The sequence below is a fragment of the Podarcis cretensis genome (assembly GCF_951804945.1).
Source record: "Podarcis cretensis genome assembly, chromosome: 8".
In the NCBI taxonomy this organism is placed as follows: Eukaryota; Metazoa; Chordata; class Lepidosauria; order Squamata; family Lacertidae; genus Podarcis; species Podarcis cretensis.
In genome coordinates, this window is record NC_137177.1 from 71287034 (window position 1) to 71310395 (window position 23362).

Here is a 23362-nt window from a genome sequence, read left to right on the forward strand (position 1 = left end):
AATCAGGTAGAATGTCTGCTTCAGAAGACCAGATTCTACCCAGATGCATTGGCATTATTCCAGTGGTCAAGGGAATTTGAACTGGCCGCAATGATGTTGTGACTCAGGATCCAAGGAATTCTCATTTCTCTCCCCCCCCCCTTTCATTTTCCGCCTCCCCCTGCAAAAAACCCACCTCCAGCTATCCCTTGAAATAATTAAATTGGATGAGGCAAGATACCTGATCGGTTTAGCTTTTCAGCTCCTCCATTCTCTCTCTCTCCCCCTCCCCTTCACACAATAAAAATAAAATAAAAATCGAACAACAAGTCTGAGCGCGAGACGGTGCTTGATGCCAGCGGGTCAATGGCCAACTTAACCATAACAAATACGAACTTAGCCTTTCAAAGATGTTTAAAAACTTGAGTGCTAGAAGAGGCTTTGGATTTCCTCTGCTTTTCCCACCCTGCCAAGTCACAAACTCATTATCCCCATCCCCCCCTTCCCATTCCTCATTCTTTGGCTGAAAAGCCTCCCCAGCCATCCTAAGGAGGGCAGGATTTACAGATACGATTCCCTCTAAAACACCGGCCGTTTCTCCCAATCATCCAGGTTCGCAACCTATACAAGCAGGAGATCTCGCCAGCACCGGAAGAGTTAAAATATTTCACCTCTGAGTTAAGGGAGAGTAACAGCTCCTTCCCATCGCAGCGATTGGCTTCTGTCCTCTCCTCTTGTTTTGAGAATCTCAGAATGTGCGGCCTTGTGTAGAGAGGAGATTGCCTCCAATTTAATTTGGCTGTTTTGTCTTTCTTTTATGGCGGCAGAAATGGATTCGGGATCCTTCTCAGGGCTTCGTGTGCTATATTAAAGTTCATGTATATACACATATCACCATAAATGCCCTCTGAAAAGGTCAAAGAACAATTGCTTGGGTGTTAGAGAGGACAACTAAACACTCGTCTAGCAAAATTCGTTAGGCTAAGCCTCAAGAAAACACAGCCCACCAGAACACACACACAATCTCGCCACTCACTTTGGGTTGTGCCTAATGCTAGTCCCACTCTGAGCAGACCCATGAAAATGAATGGAAATGATGGTCGTAGGTTCATTCATTTGAATGCATCTACTCTAAATAGAACTTATTTGGATGCAGCCCTTGGTTTTTTCTTTTTGCAGGCTCACCAGTGGTTTGTTTCTACGAATTGTGAAGTCCTAAAATGGGGTGGGTGTGGGCAAAGGGGTCTGATTTACCAGAAAGGCTCTTGGAGGCCAGATCTGGCATGGTTCAACAAGCTCTTAAGCTTGGCGTAGAGTTGCCATCTAAAAACATCACAACTGCACAGATCACACCAAAGGCTCATCACGTCCGACATCCTATTTCCTGCAGTGTCCAATCAGATACTGCTGGGAAATCCACAAGGAAAGCATAATGGCCACAGCACTCATGCACACACATGTGTGAATCCACACACACACATAGACTGCCTCTGAATCCGGAGACTCCATTTGGCTACCAGTGTCTCTCAACAGCTGCCAATAAATTCAAGGAGTGGGAAAGATCAATAAATTAATGGCAAGGACATCACAATCAGTGGGCATTATCCAGTTTGGTGACAGCAAACTCCACAAATTAATTACAAGCTGGGCAAATTGCTTCAATACCTTTTGAATGCAATTTTCTATGTGGGCTTTCTTTCTTTAAATTAAAAAAAATTGCAAAATTCATGTCATAAAGGACCAAATGAACTTGAATGAACATGCATGAAACTGAGAGGACAAGGATGGCAAACAGGAAAGCTGCCTTATAGAGTCAGACTTGGCCCTCCAGCTGTTTTTGAACTACAACTCCCATCATCCCTAGCCAACAGGACCAGTGGTCAGGGATGATGGGAATTGTAGTCCCAAAACAGCTGGAGGGCCAGGTTTGGCCACCACTGTCATAGTACAATGCATCACTGGTACATAGTACAATGCTCACCCATATCATAAACTTCCTATGTGTGAAGCTTCCTGTGGGAACTGGTGAGAACTGAGCATGCTCAGCTGGCGCGGAATGTGGATTGAGCATGGGGGAAAATGGAGGTGTGGGTGGGAGGGGACATAGAATGAACCACATTGGAGAAGGGCACGGCTGACTGCCTGGAACATTCCAGACGGAAACATTTTGTTGCAGATCCTGCTCGTATTAATCGTTTTAATTTCTAGTTATGAAAACCATGTACCATCAATGCTGCAAAAAGAAAAGTATCCCAAATGCAGGTTTTCAAAGATTTCTTGCAGCTCCAAAGGGGAATCAGAGAAACAAGAGAAAAACCCATTGTACAATAAAACCTATTGCACAGGATGGCGAAAGAATGTGAAACAGCAAGCTTGGAGAGCAATCAAATGGGAAACTTTGACGGGCATTGATTGGCTGAACCGGAAAAGATGCACAATAGTTAACCAGTCTCTATGCCCCTGAATGAGGAACAAGAGATCTCAACCAACATGCAGTTATTGAAAATCCTGACCTCAGAAAGCTTGCATGTCTGCTTTTCTAGATATGTGTTCTGAAGATGAAATATGCCTTCGGTTCACTAATTTATTTTAAAGATTTCTATTCCACACTTCTAAGTATTCCCAGGGTTGCTTATTGCAATACAACAAAAAACACACGATAATAATAAATCACAGTTGTTGTTTTTTAAAAAAGAATATGTGTAAGATTTAGATAGCCTTTAAAAATAGAAATGTTACTCAGATGGAAAGAGAGACCATTTTAACCATATATATATATATATATATATATATATATATATATATGAAAGAAAAACGGGGGCTTTAAAAAATAAACACTGCTCAGCGTTTATGCAAGAAGAAGAAGAGAAAGAAAATAAAGTCACCACCGGCATGTGGAGTGTAACAGCGGATCTGCACAAATTAAGCAACTGCCTTCTTGGCTTGCATCGTGTGGTTTTCCCAGAAAAAACAAATTCTACTGCCCTGCAGAGCACTCATGCTTTGTGATAGTGAGAATCATAAATATGTCTCACTTTGTGTATAAATTGAATACCCAAGGTGGGTCATCTAGGGCTTTCTGCTGGCATCAGCCACAATGCTGGTATTAGAATTATTTGGTGGGGGGGAGTGTAGATGAGCTTGAGCATAGCATCCTCAATGGGTCCCCAAAACCTGGAAGAGGCAGGAGATACAACCTCAGTCTTGGGATACTCTGCAGGAAGTTGGTATCGTTAGCTCTGTTAGGGTGGTGGTCCTTCTGTGAGCCCCTGGCAAATGCCCAACCTGGTTTCCCTCTGGGGCTTTGCCCCATTTGATGGAACGCAACTGTGGTTCTTCTGCGACCGAGAGATCACAGACCGTGTCCCACCAGTTGTACTGGGTTCCTCGACCACAAGCTACCTCTGCCCCTGAGGAGCAAAGCAGAATCGCTACATTTTCCCTGACGAGTCAAAAATTATCCTGAACAAGCAAATGAAGAACGTTGCTTCTATTAGCACTGGCAAGGCGACAGTCAGATTTCTCTCCTGCTTTTCCAGTGCTTCAGGCGCTCATCCAAAAGCGTGGGAGAGAGGTAAGACTTGGCTCACAGAGTCCACGCTACATACTTGGCAGGGTTTTTCTTTTGGTAACTCACAACTATAAAGTGGCCCATGTTTTTTCCTCCATGGGGTCATGGTGTGGGCAGTCTATAGCATTGCTTTGCATGCAGAAAGTCCCAGCTTCCATCCTCAGCATCTCCAGGTAGATGCATCTGTCCAAAACCTTGGAGAGATGCTGCCATGGACATGGCTGAGATAGATGGACCAACAGTCTGATTTGGTATAAGGTGGCTTCCTACGTTCCTATATTGGTAAGGCATATAGGTCACATGTCAATTTTGCTTTGTGGGGGAGACAGGGCCATTTACAGGTAGAACATAAGGATATTGGAAGAGCCCAGCAGGATCAGGCCAAGACCCATCAGGTCCAACATCCTGGTCTCACAGAAGTCAATGAGATGCCGCAATGGGAAGCAAGGTAGGGACAGATGAATTGAGCTAGTTGTCACCTGTATCACTTTTGCAAGTGTTAAACCATAAGTCCAATACATCAGAATTTTCCATTATTATCATTTTCTGAAGTGCTCAAAAATGTGCATTTATATACGTATTTTCTCTCAAAATACCCAATTTGTCCTGTGACTTTGTGCAGAATAACTAGTAATAAACCATAAGCACAATTCTGAAATAACGTGTTGTTGTTTTAATAAGAACTGTGACAGACAGTGTGAAATAAACACAGAACTGCATGTTAGTCCAGGAACTGCGGTTAGGCCTGTCCCACAGGGAATTTTCAAAGATAAATGTTGTATTTAATGCCAGCCTTACTCAAAGTAGAGCTACAGAATCTAATGGGCACAATCAACTTAGCTTCATTCATTCCAGTGCAGTTTACCTGGAGGATAACTTTTCCCTGTATTTCTACTGTATTTTGCTTCTGAAACAGTTTTTTGTAGGTCTTTGGACTGTAATAATAAAGGATAACTTAGTTGGATACAACCACAAACATCCTCTGCTTACAGGTTTGCCAGATGCTAAAACTTCAGCCAGGACTTACCTGGCTCCCACCAAAGACAATTTTCACATATGCAATGATGGATTTTAAATATTTGTACTTCTGTAAATCTTTGCAGATTCACCCCTTCCTCTTCTGCACAGATGTTGCTCTTTTAGCTACATAAGGATCCGCACTCAGCCCTGAACATAAGAAGATGTTGGATTAGGTCAAAAGCCCATCTAATCCAGCATTCTGTTCTCACAGAAGCCTGCAAACGGGACCTGAGTACAACACCAACTCTCTCCCTCCTTGTGACTTCCTGTGGTCAGAGACGAACTGCCTCCAACAGTGGAGGGGAAATATAGCCATCAGGGCTTGTGGCCATTAATAGCAGTGAACTTCTCTACTCCCCTTCTAAAGTCATCAAAAGAGATTATGATAAAGAAGAACATAGGAAGAGCTTGCCTACTAGTTCAGGCCAGTGGCTCATCTAGTCCAGAGTCCCTGTTCTCACTGTGTCCAAACAGATGCGTCTGGGAAGCCCAAAAGGAAGACCCAGAGTGCAATCATGCTTTCCCAAATTGGGAATCCCAAAAGCTGGTATTCAGGGAGAGTGCCTTGGACGTTGGAAGGGGGAGCATGTCCATCACTGCTAGTAACAACTGAACTTTGGAATTAAATGGAATGAAGTTCTTAAGAAGGGTAACAGCAGCAGCAATGCAAAAATGGATGAACTAGAATCTCACATCTCACAAAAGATTACAATTTGGCATGCCCTCCAACATTTCTCTGATGAAAACAGGGACGTCCTATTCCATAATGATACTAATATAATTTTATTATTTCTATCCCACCTATTTGACTGGGTTGCCCCAGTCACTCTGGGCAGCTTCCAACATATATAAAAACATAACAAAACATTAAACATTATATTTAAAAAGCTTCCCTATACAGGGCTGCCTTCAAATGTCTTCTAAAGATTGTGTAGCTACTTATCTCCTTGGCTTGGGGGTTGCATAACTTCATACCCTCCAACATTTCTCTGTTGAAAATAGGGATGTCCTAGGTTGAAATGGGGCATTCTGGGATCAAATCAGAAACCGGGACGCCTTCTGTAAATCCGGAACTGTCCCTGGAAAATAGGGACACTTGGAGGGTCTGAGTTAGCTTGCTTAGATAAAAGATTATTGTTCTTCTAAAGCATTCAGTGTTTTCTTCCTCTTCTTCAAATTTGTTTTTGCTGCTGGGATTTTAGAGAAACTGCTCCCCCCAAATAAACACAAACATGATCTGGCATGACAAGTCCCAGTAGAGAGATTTGTCTGCAATACCGAGGCGAGAGGGACAAAGCGAGACAGGAGATGATAACAAGCCCCACCCATTCACCCATTCACCGATATTTGTCCACCTGCTCACATCATCCAGGGCTGTAGCCAAGCAAATAAAATAGTACAGCCATCAGCAGATAGCTAAAGTCACGGTTAATTTCAGGTAGCACTGTTTGTGTGTGCCGAGGATGAATGCAGGCTCTTCAGAAATGGGACCTGACAGATCAAAAGCAAACGTTTACTAAAGGACACCTTAGGCAAGGCAGGACGGACACCAAAGTATCCAGAGTTGCCAGGAAAACAATGTCAGCAAGATAAATGGATGCACAGCTCAAAAAGTCAACACACACGTTGACGGAGAAGAGGTGAAAACTTGACACGTCGTGCCAGGGAAGTTCTGAAGCTGTGTCACGTACATTTCTGTGGCTGCAAGCCACCTGAACAAAGGTAAACAGGTACTTCTGAAGGGGCTATTCAAGAGGGTGGGTGTGTCCTACCCTTTGCCCCCCCCCTTTTTAAAAAAACAGATCTTCAAAAGAGGGAGGGTCCAGGGCTCACCTGCTTTTTGCATGCAGGAAGTTCTTGTGTTCAGTCCTGACAACTCTGGGGAAGAGGGGAAAGAGGAGGACCTCAGGAAGTGGGGCTGGGAAGGACTCTGCTGGAAATCTTGGAGAGTTGTTGCCAGTCAGAGCAAGGGACACTGGGGTGGGTGGACTGGCAGACCGTGGGGCAAAAGTGGAGAATCTCAGGCTTGGAAGCCACCAGAGGTGGACAGTCTGCGTCACATTATTATTGCTAATAATTATAATGGTCAGCAGGCAGTGGTTGAAGTTGTATATGGGTTTTCGAGACGCAGCGATAACAGCAAGAGACTTTATTGAGCCGATGGCTAACAAAACAGAACAGTCAAACAGGGGCAAAGCAACTGCTTATATGCATTTCTAAAGGCCTAGGCCACTCCCACTCTCAACGTGATTGGCTGTCAGAACTGCCCAAGCTGTGAATCGTAACCTAGAGCCTATGCCAGTAACCCAAACCCTGACAATGCTACGTGATTGGATATCATGAATGGAATCAAAATCAGAGGGTTCTGGATCCTTGTCCAGACTCAAGCCCAGGCGAAGCCAGGCCACTGCAAACATCACAGCAGCACTGGCATTTATTCAATGAATAAATTCATTCCAATTTGAAGTGTTTCAAAGCAGTGTACAGAGATGGTATTAGGCTCCACCCCTGGCTCTAAGACCTCTCTACTGAGTCAGAAAAGATCACACATGCAAACACACACCACATAGACTTTCCTGAGCCTTAGGAGACCACACACACACACACACACACACACACACACACACACACACAGAGGTCAGCTAGCTGGAGAGCAACAATACAATGGTAAGATTTCACTGCACATTTCAAAAGGAGGATTGAAAGATAATGGGCCAGGGGCTGGTTTTAACAAAAAATAAAAATCGAAACCTCTTTTTCCTTTCTTTTAAAAGAAAGAATATAGACTCTCTCCCCCCCACCACCACCCCCATTTTCTGGCAAGCTAAAGGAGAATAGTACTTCAGTGCCCAGCTTAGATCTATTTTCCCCGATGATGATAAAATACGGGAATGCAGTGTAATCGTTCCCTTCTCCCACCTTCCTGATTTATAAGTGTTTATGACTAAAGGGTCAAATGAATGAAAAGCACCTGGGGACCCCTGAAGCAGGAACAAGCCGTCAGTGTGATAGCGGTTCCTGAAGTGCCAGGGATAGAGATAGCTAGTCCGGCTCAGTCAGACAAATTAGATAATTAAATGGAAACAGGCTAGATAAATTGCACTTTCCTAATTGGGTTATCAGGAAACAATAGCGCTCGGAATGACCTCACTGTCTGTGTAGCCCGAGACGCTACGGTCTCCCGAGGAAACTAGAAAGGAGTCGCTCGTCTCGGCCAGGGTTATTCTTGGCCTCAAAAATGAAGCTTTTCGGGGTGGGGGGAGATGTTGCATTCCCCTGGCTTCCCCCACCCCACCCCATCATCACCACCAGGGCCTTCTCCGGGCTACTAAAAGCATCTGCTGATGGGAATCAGGTTTGAAATCACTGGGGTGGGGGTGAGCAGAGGGCGCAAAAGCCATGAACTCTGCAGGGGTGAGGGAAGCATATTCAGTAGGAAAGGCATCTTACATAGAGATTTTTGCGAACCAACCCGGATTAAGAAATAAAAAAATAAACATTGAAGGACTCCATGTCCCATCATCCCTGACTGTCAGCCATGCTGGCAGGAGCTGGTGGGAGTTGTAGTCCAGCAACATCTGGAGAACCACAGGTTACCACCATTGTTGGAAATCAATGGGAGCCCAGTTTGAACATAAGGTTCGTTGACAGGTCATGCTTGCTATTCAATGCCTCCTATGTACAAATGTACAGCAGGTATGGGGCAGGGACTGCAGCCTGCTAAATGTTGTTGGGGATCTCCAGCTGCCACCATATTTGACCACTGGCTGTGCTGGCTGGGTCTGATGGGAGTTGGACTCCAACATCTGGAGGGCCCCAAGTTCCACAGGCCTGTTCTAGAGTGTTCCAGTGAGCAAACTAGCCAGCTTCCATCTGTGTCAACTAACATGCGTATGAAGGTGCAGAAGTTCAGTGCATGGTTGAATGAATATTGAGATCTTCACGAAATCATCTCATGGAGAGGCAGCTCCCATCTTCATGCCAATGAAGGGAACTACTGTATGAGGAGATAAGAGTGGGCTGGGAGGAGAATTGGCTGTTATTGAAACAATTCCTACAGATTTAACACATTTATTGCACAATGGTTTTTTCCACAAATGCATCTTTGATTTCTTCTGTTTTGATATATGCTCCGGATGGAATTCAGGGTAGCGCTGAGGAGATCATTAGGTCAATGCAAACATTTCTCCTTGCCCAATGAAACACTCTCCCCATTCCTTCCCAGGCATGTTATTCTGGGGGTATTCCCAACCCTCCAGAACAGATTTTGGGAAGGGACGGGGGCACATAGTGGGGAGAGAGCAGGGAAAGCCCAGTTGCTCCAAGCGGAGTCTTTGTTCTGGTTTCCACTAATGGCACACGTGTTTGAATCCAGCCTCCTGTATTGTTATATTATTTTGATATTTGGTATTAATGGAGTTATTGCTGCTAGCCACTCTGGGGCAGAACATGAAATATCTGTTTGTTTGCTTTTGGGTCACTTGCCAGAAAACAAAATTCTGTGACACTCGCCTCCCAAGTTGTCTTTTTTAGGTGAACAGGCCGGTTTGGGAAGGAGCTCTTCCTCAGGCCTGTCCTCAACTGCTGAGCCCCACTCACAGAATCACTGCAAGCAACTAAGCTCTGCCCCAAATGTTCTCTGCTCCTTATTTTGACTAAGTACAAATTATTCCCCTGAGGCTGCTTTTCAATTAAAAGTAAATGGGAGTGCCTATTCATGGAATTCATGTAATGCATGTAGGTTGGGCCTGGGATTATTCTGTTCCTGGACACTGTGATCAATGTGTTCTTAACCTCACAATTAGACTACTGCAATGCTCTGTATGTGGGGCTACCTTTGGGCGCAGTTCAGAAGCTGCAGCTAGTGCAAAATGCAACTGCTCGTGTGCTTACTGGGTGAATGGATGGGAGCTTTTTGTTATGCCACCATTGCTGAATTCCAACCCCCATCAGCCCACCAAGCCTGGTCAACTGCTGGAGATGATGTAGTTCTGCAACATCTGGAGGACCAGATGTTTCCTACTCCCAGCTTACTAGGACTCCCAGCTTCACAGATATAACACCAGTGCTCTACACTGGTTTTCTATCAGTTACAGAGCCAAGTATGATCTTCTGGTCTTCACATTTAAAGACTTTACCAATTTGGGCCAGGATACCTAGCAGACTAACTGCCTCTCCTGGTACAACCAAAGCTATTTATTTTTTTAAAAGACATTCCAACGAGACCCTGCTGGTCATGCCACCGTCAGAGAGTTGCCACTTGGTGGCGATGTAAAAAAGGGACTTCTTGGTGGTATCACCCGCCCTCTGGAATGCTCTCCTTCAGGTAATTCACGAGGCAGAAACAGTAATGACCCATGGATTTCTCTTTAAAATATAGCCCAAGCTTTCCTAGACTCTGAGTTTTAAAATATTTATTTTTAGGAAATAAAAAACGAAGGAGTGTCTCCACTCCTGAGGTCCAGTTCTGAGGGCCTTCTGGTGGTTCCCTCACTGCAAGAAGAGAAGTTACAGGGAACTAGGAAGAGGACCTTCTCAGCAATGGCACCACCCCTGTGGAATGCTCTCCCATCAGATGTCAAGGAGATGAATACCTATACAACTTTTAGAAGACACCTGAAGACAGCTCTGTATCAGGAGGTTTTTAATGTTTGATGTTTTATTTTGTTTTTATAAGTGTTGGAAGCAGCCCAGAGTGGCTCGGGCACCCCAGTCAGATGGGTATAAACTATTAAATTAAATTGAGGGTTGTGAAGCCATGGCTTCTAGGCATGATGGCTATCTTCAACCTTCACTTTGTGAATGCAAGTTGTTGGCAAGCACAAGTGGCAAGAATACTGTTGCACTCAGGTCCTGCTTGCCAACTTCCCAGGGGCTTCTCTTTGGCCACTGTAAGAATAGGGTGCTGGGCTTTGATGGACCTTTGATCTGATCCAGCAGCCAGGTTCTTCTGATGCCCTCATGGGCAGTGCCAGAATTTGTGTGTGTGTTGAAAAACATTATTGGTTAATTTGTATAGTTTAGTCTGATGCACCAAAGTGAGTATGTGTACATTAGAAAGATGGGGGGGGGAGGAGGAGGAAGCAAGCAAGCAATAAAGAAAGCAAGATCAAACATTTTAAGGAGGACTTCAGCATATTGCTTATGTCTGAAAGCCTTTCCCAAATCACTAGCCCTGAGGCTGTGAACTGCATGGACCTTTAACTTCAGCCTCTAGTTTTCCTTCATTTCACCTAACTGGTTTAAAGAAGTGGGGGATTGAACCAGTTCACCTCCAGTTAAATTAAAGGCTGTTATGATCTGACTGGAAGTCACAAGTTAATTTCTGTAAATTGGTTACAAGCCATGCACTTTTCTTTTCCTTTCTCATTTGCAGCATGGGACAAAGTGGCAAACATTTTAATGGGGCGGCGGGGGGGGGAATGACCAGGGCTTTATTTAGGTTTGATGAGGCCCTAAGCTACTGAAGGTAATGGGGCCCTTTATATGTCATGCTGTCCTTTGTCAACAACAACAAACAAACAATTGTCGCTGTTTTGTGTTGAATATATGCTATATGGTAATTTATGGACCTAATAGGTATCTAAAGCCATTTGGACATGTTGCCATGCAACCAGTCCATGCAGAATGTAGGCACCCTATATATAGACATAAGCAAACCAGTGATATTTTAGGGAGCAGGCTAGCAGGTGGGGCCCATTACATACATCATAGGAGCCTACACAACACAAAACACACTTGCTGTATGTAGGTTTTATTTTATGTGTTTTTTATCTTATATTTTGGAAGTGTACATCCAGTTGTTTTCCTCCCTTTAAATTTTTTTGGGGGCCCCAAAAGAGTGGGGCCCTAAGCTATAGCTTGTCTAGCTTATACGTAAATCCACCACTGGGGATGACAAGTGGACGACAAAGCATCGTGCAGAAAGTTTGCAGCGTGTCTGCTTTTATTTCCTCTAGAAATGATGCTACTACCTAAAGCCACTTCAGCTCAAGGTTCTTATTAAGATACCACATTCCCTTATTCTTATTTTGATTTGAAATGACAGGAAACCAAAAACACCGAATGCAGACTTCTTGTTCGAAACCTCCGCAAGATCTAATGAAAACCATTGCTTGAGGGCTCTGTCCAAAGCAATGTTTTAAGATTCTCTGACTGGAAAAGCGCTACTGGTATTCTCAAGCTACTTACCAGGGACAAAGCAGGCATGAGCTATGATGTTACTGGCATGACAAATAGCTTGATATATGTCCGCCCCATGCAATTGCTTCTACGTCAAAGTAGGAACAGATGGATCTATCAGTTTTGGTTTCCCCTAGTTCCTCAGTTTTCCAATAGTACGTTTTCCAATAGTACAAAAGTTCTGCGTAAATTCATCTGTATTTTATGGTGTGCATTTCTCCTATGTGTGCAACTTTGCCTAATATACACATGTAGTTTTCCTTAATGCAATGCATTTTTATTGTTACTAACACTGATGCCTGCATTTCCAGACACACTTTGTCCTAATACGTGCATTTTTGTACACATGATTTGAATGGAGAACTACATTTCCAGAAGTACAAATTTTGAAGAAGAGCTGCGTTTTAATTTGCAGATCGTTTCATAAAGTGTGAATTAGGTAGGTTTGCATTAAAATGAGAACCAAAATTAATTTATTTCCCATCACTTAGATTAAAGTACTTCAGAGAACATTACATTACATTACACCCCTCTGGCTCCCTCAGATTTAAGGAATCTATAACCTGCTTGGGTGACAGCCATGCTAAAAATAAATACGGTAAATGTGAAGATGCTTCAAAATTATGTAATTACATTTTATATGGCTCAGTTCATCAGCAAGTTAAGAATCATGATGGGGTCAGTTTCACCCATCACTAATTAAAATAAGGAAGCTGGGGTGACAGAGACTTGTGGGTGGAACTCATTAATCTTATGGAAACTCTTTCAGTTCCATTCAGATGTTTTGACCAAAATAGAACCTTTGTTTTGAATTTCAGTACGAGGGGGAATTTTTGATAGCAACCTATAAAGCCTCATGCAGCTGAAGACCCCAGTACCTCAAGGACCATTTCTCTCAGTGTGAACCAATGCAATCCCTGAGCTCATCTGAAGCCCTTTCCCACATGCCCCCTCCAAGGAAGGTGCAGAGGTTGGCCACAGAAGAAACTGGCCTCCTCAGTGGTGGCTCCCCATTTCACATTTTCACTTGCCCACTAGGGCGGTTCATTAAAAAACTTTTTTAAAAAAATGCCTGCTCCAAAGGTCTTATCATACTACACTAGGGGTTATATAGCTATATCTGAAATTTCATGCATATCAGTTAATATCTTGACCCTGCTCCACTGAATTGAAATTTCAGCCTTTACGACGTAGGAAAACAGCCAAGTAAACAGCTATTTTATGAACCACCCGGTTGCCCATGTTTTCGACCCTGATTTGTAGGGTATTTAAGGCATGGCTGTGGTCTCTTTTAGTGCACTTTGTTACAGTGAGAAAAGTTGGGTTGGAACTGCCCAACCTAATATACATATTTATAGATTGACATATTTGGTGCTTATAGTAATCTTGCTCTTAAAAGTAGTTCTAATGGGTTATAGCCAGCTCTGTGCACATGGAGTTCTGCTCATGAAATGGGACTTCCACTTCCTTTCACTGTGTACCCTCCAAATGTGCTCAGAAGGGTCCTCCTGGAGCAGATTTTGAGGGTGTCCAGGGAGGGGCTATAGAGAAGTGGCAAGGAAGGGAAGGGAAACTACCATCCCACAAGTGGAAGTCTGTTGCCCGTCCCATATGATGCAAAGATGTTTCATTTCAATTTGTTTTGCACATTGTACAGTGGTACCTTGGTTTAAGAACAGCTTAGTTTATGAACAACTTGGATTAAGAACGCTGCAAACCCAGAAGTAGGTGTTTTGGTTTGTGAACTTTGCCTTGGAAGCAGAACATGTTTCGTTTCCTGTTGAGTGTGTTCCATTTGTGAACTGAGTCCCCCGCTGCTATGGGAAGGCACGCCTTGGTTTAAGAACGGACTTCCAGAATGGATTAAGTTCATAAACCAAGGTACCACTGCACATCACTTTGAGATACTTTCATGGGAAAAGTACCAAAGGAATAGAGCAAATAATGCAGAATTAAAATGCACTTAAACAAAATCAAAACTTTGGATGAACTTGACTCCAGCTGCATGAATTTGTCCACTCACAAATGAGTTTCTGCTAGCAATTTCACCAGTTCGGCTTAAAGAACACGTACAGCGTTTTGTAGCTAGACCTTCCTTGAGCCCTCCTTTACCCCCAGAGCAAAGCTATGATGACTGACTTAATTACACCTCTGGAATTCATCTTCTGGAGGGATATTCCCCCCACCACCCTCTTGGTGTATTATTTACACAACTTGATAATGAACCTCACTCTTTTCTCCTTTCCTCCTAGGGAGTAGCAATCGAAGGCAGGGGGGGAGGAGGGGGAGGCCTTGAAATGAGACAACGAGGCCAAAGGCCACATCCTACTTTGATATCTTTGTTGATAACGTATTGTACAATTAGATCAATTTGACAATTTCCATTATGGCTGATAAAATATTTATCGAGGCTCGGAGATGATGTCCAATCCCCCCACCTCTCGTGCCATTTGTTTTACTAATGGGGGCGAGACGTACCGAGTCAGTGAGAGGCAGTCAAGATCTCCCAACCTCCTGGCATTCCACACACACACACCCCCACACACCCTGCAACACACACACACACACACACCTCCATCCTCCGCTTTCCTCCCTCGAATTCTTGCATTAGGTTTGCAAATTGTCAGAAAGGGTCATAAATTACCAGCACTGCACAGCCAGATGGATGCCCAGCTGACAAGGTAGGTAGATGGCTTGCGATGACATTGTTTCTTGGGAGCATTAATCAAAAGCAAAGAAAGAAAATATTTCTGAAATTGGGCCATAAGTCTAAATATTAAGGAACCAGGAGCCAGCTGTTGGAAGATCGCTCGAGAAAGAGCTGACAATTAGGAAGTGAAATGAAACCAAGAGTGTGTGTGAGGGTGGGGGAGGCGGGGAGACACCCTTCTTTTATTTAACACATCAATTTAATCAGGTTTCAATTGTGCAAGAAGAAAAAAATACAGTTCATCTCCTCTTCCCCTTTGCTTCTGTGGCTCTGGAACAGTAGCATGTTACCAAAGCTTCGGAGACACCCTCCAAAAACATTTGGTTGTCGCCAACTAAACCCTACTCAGAGGAGACCCTCTGAAATTAATGGAGCTAAGTTAGTCATGGCCCTTAACTTCAGTGGGTCTACTTTGAGTCACACCAGCGCTGGATGCAACCGCCAAGTAGCTCCAGCTTGCAACAGTGGCACATAGATAAATAAAGAGGGTTGCATCCAACCCTGTGTAAGTAGCATTCTGCTCATGCAATGAGACTTCCCTGTCCTCTCCACTCCTTGCATATTGTGTCCTTTTCTACTCAGAGTAGACTGACTTGAATTAACAAACCTAAATTATGTTCGTTAACCTTAATGGGTCTACTCTAAGGAGGACTAGCATTGGGTACAACCTATAGTATCTCTACTATAAGATGGGTGAGTTTTTGGTTCCTGTTTGTCTGACTGCTACCACTGACAGGGCTCACACCTCCTCAACTGGTACTGGCAGGTTAGCCAACATGGTGCCCTCTAGATGTTGTTGGACAACAATTCCCATCAGGCCTAGCTAGCATGGCCAGGGGTTCAGGATGATGGGAGTTGCAGTCCATAAATATCTGGAGGACAATACATTGGCTATTCCTGTGGCACTATGTTCAAATACAGCGCAAGTCAGACTGGTTGAAAGCTCTCATATCATTTAATGCACAAATGTGACATAATTCAGAAGCTTATATTTTTAGAGGGAGAAAGGGGGCACTTATTTTAGTGGATTAAACACTGATCCTATTGTTTAATGGCTTAAAATTACAGGTTTATCAAAACTCTTTGGAGAACCCCATGATTTCTTTCTTTTGCACTCCTTGAGCACTTACTAATGTATTTGCCCTCACTTGCTATGGCCCTCACTTGCTCTTGCCCTTAATTGCCTCCTGCTAAATCGGTTCAGCTGCGCAATGCCATTTTGGTCCCTGATAGGTTGGGATCGCCATGAGACTTAATACACTGGAAGTCAGGGGGGAAACATTGCATGTAACTGCCCAAATAGCATCATGAGCACAAGTCAGCGAGAATACACAATGCAAGGACCTCTGGAAAAGGCCTCTGTCACTGTGCCTGAGGGTGATGCCCTTGTGGTTCTCTTGCTTTGTCTCCGGGGTTGTGGGCAGATGCCACTGGCCCTTTAAGATCAAAATGTCCAGTGCCGCTGGGCAGCCTTTGTCTGTCTGCGCCGCAATCGCAAAAGCTATTGTCCTCTACAAATTCGCTGGCAAACCTCTCTGTGTCCCCGGGATTTATCTCATACACATGATGCGGCTTTGTGGAAGGGGATCGGGAGCGACTTTGCATTCCTCCAGTAGGATGATACGGGTTTGTATCTAAATCTGTTTCTTATGACCCACCTCACATGGCCAGTGTCTGCCCAATGCACTCACAGAGGTCACAGGAGGTTGAAGCTGTCAGCGCCAATGGGGAGAGAGATGCTTTGCGGGGAGGGGGGAGAACCTGCCTGCTCTGTGCCCAGAGATGTCAGAGGACCACAACCATCACTTGAGATTGGGTGGTGGGAGATTCTGGCTGCTTACACTTGTCCGCTCGCCTTTCCCAACTCAGCCCTCTCAAACTTTATACAGAGAAGCAATTAGAGGGTGTCAAACTGTTCTCTAAATTCAGAGGCTTTGGAGAAGAGGATGACAGTGGCTGTAAGCTGCTGCAGACCCATCGCTTTTAAAGAGGCCTTCTGGGCTCAAGGCAGTTACAGCTGTTGCCAGTAGAATCGTAGAGTTGGAAGGAACCTCAAAGGTCATCTACTCCAACCCCCTGCAATGTAGGAATCTCAGCTAAAGCATGTAGGACAGATGGTCACGCAACCTCTGCTTAAAAACCTCCAGGGAAGGAGAGTCCACAACCTCCTGAGGGAGACCGTTCCACTGTCAAACAGCTCTTCCTGTCAGAAAGTTCATCCTGACGTTTAGTCGAAATCTCCTTTCTTGTAACTCGAAGGCACTGGTTCAAGTTCTACCCTCCAGAGCAGGGGAAAACATGCTTGCTCCATCTTCCATGCGACAGCCCTTGGGCTATTCAAAGGTGGCTATCACGGCTCATATCATTCTCCTCTTTTCCAGGCTAAACATACCCAACTCCCTCAACTGTTCCTCATAAGGCTTGGGTTCCAGACCCTTGATCATCTGCAAGACAGAGCTGTTCCACCAGGCCTTTGGCCAAGGCACAGTCTGACCCCCCTCCTTTGGTAATCCTCATAGAACTCTAGCCCAATGGTTGCCATAAATTTGATTCTGAATTGATTTTAGAATGAATTGATTTTAGAATGAATTGATTTTAGAATGAATTGATTTTAGAATGAATTGATTTTAGAATGTATTTTAATTAATTGATTGTGATTTTATGTAAACTGTGTTACTTTTACTGTTGTTAGCCGCTCTGAGCTTCGGATGGGGAGAGCAGGATATAAATAAAATATTATTATCATCATGATTACTATTGGTTGCCCTCCTCTGTACACGTTCCAGCTTGTCACCATCCTTCTTACATCGTGGTGTCCCAGAATTGGACACAGTATTCCAGATGTGGTCTTCCTTATCTCCAATGCCCCTGGGTCCTGCTCCGATGGGCCCAGAGGCACTGAAAGACAGGAAGGAGGGAGGCTGACATAGCTGCCATACTGAGCATTTTTCCACAGTGTTGGATACTTGGAGCCACACTGCTATCAGCTTCGCCACTGGTCCCTGCTGCTGACTTCTGCTGCCTGTCTCCATCCAGCCCCTGGTAACCTTTGGGGGCCCACCAGGAAAGTGTGGAGAAAGCCATCAGCAGGGACTTTGCACAGAAATCCATCAAATGTGATCCCAGCCCTACATATTATCTCTGTAGTCTGAAATGATGTGGGAAAAGTAAGAAACCTTTTCTGACTGAGGTCCACACACCCATCTGAGCCACTACCCGGGGGGGCCACATGGCAGTGGTGAGGTGAACCAGAGGCTAAAATGGAGGATACAAAAGATGTGAATGTTACCTTTGTACAGTAGGCTGGTTTCTACACCTTCACACACACACACATTTCCAGTGCTATTTTTCTTTTAAAAAAGAGGTGCCAGAACTCACCATGAACGACCCCCTTGTTCTCTTAGAATGGCGATGGCGCCCACCTGAGAGGTACATGAACTGAGTTCTGGTGACTTGTAGCTGGGGGGGGGGAGCACTGAAAGTCTATAGCCTCCAACCAGGGAACAAAGAAGTGATATCAGAGTTAAAAGCCATATCTGAGCGAGGCAAGAAAACATTTGAAGAGGGCATGGAAGACGAGGAGAGGGATGTGGCTGAGGAGAGTTCCGGCAGCCATGTAAAGATTGCAGGAGGGGCACAGCCAGCCCCAGGGCTTGATGTCCCTCAACCCTGCGCCACAGTCAGTTTGAACATTTCGGGAATCTACCATTGCAGCAAGGGCACAGTAGACATGGCTTCCTCAAGGGGAGCCCCAGAGATGATGCTCTGCCACTGAGCTCGGGGATAACAATTGCAGTCTTAATGTGCAGGGCTGCTGTAAGACCACTCCTCTATTGTCCGCACAGCACCTTCTGTTTCAGCATACCTGGAAGACTCAGCATTCTTCAATGCAATCTTATTTCAAAAGGTCGGGGTGTGTGGAAATGTAACAATCACTGTTCAGACCACGAGCCCCGACAGCAGAGTCTGAGGGGGGGTGGGAAGGAAGCCCACAGCTGACTAGTCTGGGTTTCCCAGGTATTAGAAACAGAAGTTGCAGGTCAGCCGAGAGTGGCATTAAAACAGGCCGGTGTGAAAAGGCCTGCTGGAAGAATAGGCAGGCAAGCGACATAGGTCAGGACCTCCCGAGCTGCGCCTGTCAGAAAATGATCATAAGAGTTATATTTGCCCAGAGGGTGTGACAGACAGGCCTACCTGACAAGCAAACAGACAGGTCCATATATTTTCTTGCTTTGCTTTGCTTTTCTGTTTTTTACCCCCTGTGCGCTGTGAAAATGAAGGAGCTGTTATATACTGGAAGTTCAGGATGAAGGAAAACAAGAACATATAAGAAGAGGGGGATGTATGCCTTATGCCAGTTCAGATAATTGGCCCCTTAAGTTCAGTATTGTCTACCCTGACTGGAAGCAGTTCTCTAGCATTGAATACAACCCAGTGAGTCTACTCTGAGTTAAATTTAGTTGGATTCGGTGTTTTTTTTTCTAGGGGGACGCAGGGATATGCATACCCCTAAACATTTTGTGAATCTTTGTACTTCTGTCCATTTACTGTATTTATCTTTCCAGATGTGAATTATAAAATAGTGGTTTTCTTGAGTCAAAATGAGAGTACCCCTAAACATTTTTTTAGGGGGGAAAAGCACTGGTTGGATTCAACCAAATTACTCTGCTGATCACAATGTCTGGTTTATTGAGGGGCTCTGCAAAGTATGGAATACTAATCTTGCACAATCAAAGGGAACTTTTAACTTTTATGTATGAAATTCTAACTAATTTGGAATCATTAAGAGATCAATACCAAATAAAATGGGAATGGATCTTGAAAATAGTAAATGGACTTGGGGAGGAAAAACATTACTGGTCCTGTTTGTGTGTTTTTAAATTAAATTTTGTGCAGTCTTAAAAAAAGTTGCAAAATCTGACCAAAAAAGGAATGGAATAGACTGAGGAATAAATCAGGGTATAAGTGACATGAACCAGCCACTGATTGATTGATTGATTGATTGATTGATTGATTGATTGATTGATCCATCCATCCATCCATCCATCCATCCATCCATCCATCCATCTCTACACTGAAGGGAAATATTTGGACAAGGCATCAAGACTTCTAGGTTTTTGCACGCTTGATGACGAGTACATTTGGGGAAAACACCTCTAGGGATGATGGAAGGAATGTGAGTGGGGAGTTATGTTCAATTTGTTATTATGCCATCCTTTTCTCCCTACTAACCTCCTCATTCTTTCAAAAATAAAATTTGGAAATGTCCCTCCCCCACAGCACTATCCCACTGCTCTGCCAGCATCCGAAGGGAACCCCCTAGATGGGAAATAGCACGCCCCAAACCACAAGCCACTAATCCACCACTTGAGCAAACCTTAGCAGCCAACACGCTTGCATTTTGAACTCCATCCACGGGAACATGGAAGTGTTCTGTTACCACCTCTTCAAACCACCAGACCTCTTGGAGGGTTGGCCGGGCCAACTCCAACTCGCTTCTTAAAGCATACATAAAGACCGAATTCATCGGCTCAGCCCTCAGTCGTGGTATTTAAAAAAGCATTCAGCTAGTTAGGTGAGGCGTTATTTTTCAACCGGTCAATAAACATTCCCTTCATTGCATTGCATAAGAGCAACAGACCAGCCTACTGGGTCAAACCATCTAGTCCTGCATCTTGTTCTCACAGTGGCCAAACAGACGACTGTGGAAGGAGAATGGAGGTCTCTGAACAGCTCTCAGCACTCTTAACAAGCTACAGTTCCCTGTATTCTTTGCGGGGAAGTCATGACTGTTTAAAGCAGGGGTCAGCAAATTTCTTCAGCAGCGGGCTGGTCCACTGTCCCTCAGACCTTGTGGGGGCCGGACTATATTTTGAAAAAAAAATATGAATGAATTCCTATGCCCCACAAATAACCCAGAGATGCATTTTAAATAAAAAGACACATTCTACTCATGTAAAAACACACTGATTCCTGGACCGTCTGTGGGCCGGATTTAGAAGGCGATTGGGCCAGATCCGGCCCCCGGGCCTTAGTTTGCCTACCCATTGTTTAAAGTGCTATCACCATGAGAGCTGGCACAGTGTAGTGGTTAGAGTGTTGGACTAAGACCTGGGAGATCAGGGTTTGAATCCCTGCTTGGCGATGAAGCTCACTGGGTGACCTTGGGTCTGCCACTGCCTCCTGGCCTAACCTACCTCACAGGGTAGTTGTGCAGATTAAATGAGGAGGGGGAGAACCATGTATGCCACCTTGAGCTCCTTAGAAGAGAAGGTTGGATATATAAATACAATAAAACAAAACTGTCTTAGGATGTGCCTAAGACAGTTACCATTACCACAATTTACGGCACCGTATTCCACAAACAACTCATAAAAATATGGCGGAAACCATTAAGCTCGATTGTAAATATTATTATTATTACAGTAGTACCTCGGGTTAAGAACTTAATTCGTTCTGGAGGTCCATTCTTAACCTGAAACTGTTCTTAACCTGAGGTGCCACTTTAGCTAATGGGGCCTCCCACTGCTGCCACGCAATTTCTGTTCTCATCCCAAAGCAAAATTCTTAACCCGAGCTACTATTTCTGGGTTAGCGGAGTCTGTAACCTGAAGCGTCTGTAACCTGAAGCGTCTGTAACCCGAGGTACCACTGTATTATTATTAATAATAAACAGATTTTATTTCTTAAACAAATTTTACAAGTTATTCTATGTATATAGTTTAGTTCTATTAATTTGACGTCTTAATCTGTTAGAAGCTTCCCAGAGTGGCTAGGGCAACCCAGTCAGATGGGTGGCATATAAATGTTGTTGTTGTTGTTGTTGTTGTTGTTGTTGTTGTTGTTGTTGTTGTTGTTGTTGTTGTTGTTCAACTGCATTTTAAACCATCAATTTTTTCAATGCTTTCAGGGCTTCTTGTCTTCATCTGCAAGCTGTCTTGAGTCCCTCCAGGGGGAAAGGTTGTTTGTATGGAGAAAGAAAAGCTGCATCATTTCTGCCACCAGTTGCAAGAACCTTCTGCTGACTAGGAGCTCTGCTGCACCTTGTGGGTGGCCAGACAATTTTCCTCTCTGCTAGGGACTCTGACTTCTAATCCTCCCGCGAACGCTGCTGCCTGATTTGCTTTCTTGGCGACAGATAAGTCATGTTCCAGCATCCCTCACATGGTGACCGGACACCACCTCTCAGTGTCTTTGCGGGCAAGAATTAGGGTGAAACAAAAGCCTGCCTATTTGGTCGCCCTTCCTCTGGAGAGGCTTAAGGACATTTTTGTCATTTTTGAACAGCTAATGTCTTGCAGGAACAGGGGTGGCTGGGATTGTCTAATCTCTTTAAACTTAATCTTTCCTTCAACACACACACACACACACACACAAATTAAAAAGTTGGGTACAGATGCCCCGGACGGGTCCGTGTTTCACTAATGAAACGAATTAGGTTAAGATTTCCTCAAAGTTTTCAAGCCTGCCCCAGATTTCTCTTTCGCCTTTATTATTTTTCTCCATCACCGCTGGGCCTCATGTCAATATTCTTTTGCTCCACGTAGACCAGTGCTTACAAAACGCACAGAAGCATTTCAAAGGTTTCAGGGCAGAATTATTAAGTTTATGTTATAGAGTGTGTGTGTGTGTGTGTGTGTGTGTGTGTGTGTGTGTGTTGAAGTATGTGTGTTGTGAATACACACACACACACACACACACAATATTAACCTTTATTAACAACCCCAAAGTGCAGTAGCAGGATATTGCATCCTACCATATACAAAGCAAACAAACAATAGAGTCAGGAAAAAGAAATCGTGGCACACCAATATAAATCAATACTTCTGTATTTCCTGATCTGGCATGGATGGTGAATGTTCAAGCGTCTAAGTAGGAAGCATGGGAAATAAATTCCTACCAGATGACAAAAAAGTATTTTGGATCCACCACACCCCCTGGAAAGACACAGTTTATATGCATTCCCCACCCACCCACAACAGCCAAAGTCCATAAATTATTATTTTCATTACATATTGACAAATTAATGTCATATATTGTATTTGCTCCATTATAAAGTATTATTACACTTGTACTTTGGTTCTCAAATGCCTTGGTACTCAAACAACTTGGAACCCAAACACTGCAAACCCGGAAGTAAGTGTTCCAGTTTGCAAACTTTTTTCGGAAGACGAACGTCCTCCGTTTTGAGTGTTACACTGAGGTCTGTCTGTTTTTGTTATTTATTTAGCATTTTTGTTTTTGCAGCTCTTTTTTTGTTTTGTTTTTGTGACTGTGTGGAACCCAGTTCAGGTACTGATTAATTGATTGTGTGACTGCAGTACATTGTTTATTGCTTTCATTTTATGGATCAGTGGTCTCGTTAGATAGTAAAATTCATGTTAAATTGCTGTTTTAGGGGTTGTTTTTAAAGGTCTGGAACAGATTAATCTGTTTTGCAATTACTATCTATGGGAAAGCACGCCTTGGTTTTGGAATGCTTTGGTTTTGGAATGGACTTCCAGAATGGATTAAGTTTGAGAACCAAGGTACCACTGTATTGAGATGAACTGCAAACTATCTTCACCCAAGAAAGGGTACGCCAGTAAGACTAAACTCTCAAAAGGGATGCACAGTTACAGGCAGACCCCCATTTATGTGCATGACCACGCATCATGCTAAACCCAGAAGTGACCTGGAAATGTCATAAAGATGTTACTGAAATGTCACTAAAAGGGTGGAACGGGGATGGAATGGGGTGACCAGCACAACAAGGGAGGAAACAAGAGAGGTTATTGTTTTGTTGTTTTGGTTGAATTATTTACTTGTGTTTAACCTTGTATTTTATTCTGTGAACCGCCCTGAAATCTTTTGATGAAGGGCAGTATCTCAATTTAACAACAACAACCAGTTTAGCAACA

General features: G+C 44.0%; 1 protein-coding gene across 4 annotated transcripts in view; it reads right to left on the reverse strand.

Moving 5' to 3' along the window:
* PRDM16 (PR/SET domain 16) overlaps positions 1–23362 on the reverse strand; it is a 448370-nt gene that overhangs the window by 324432 nt on the left and 100576 nt on the right. The gene's annotated exons all lie outside the window — the stretch shown is intronic.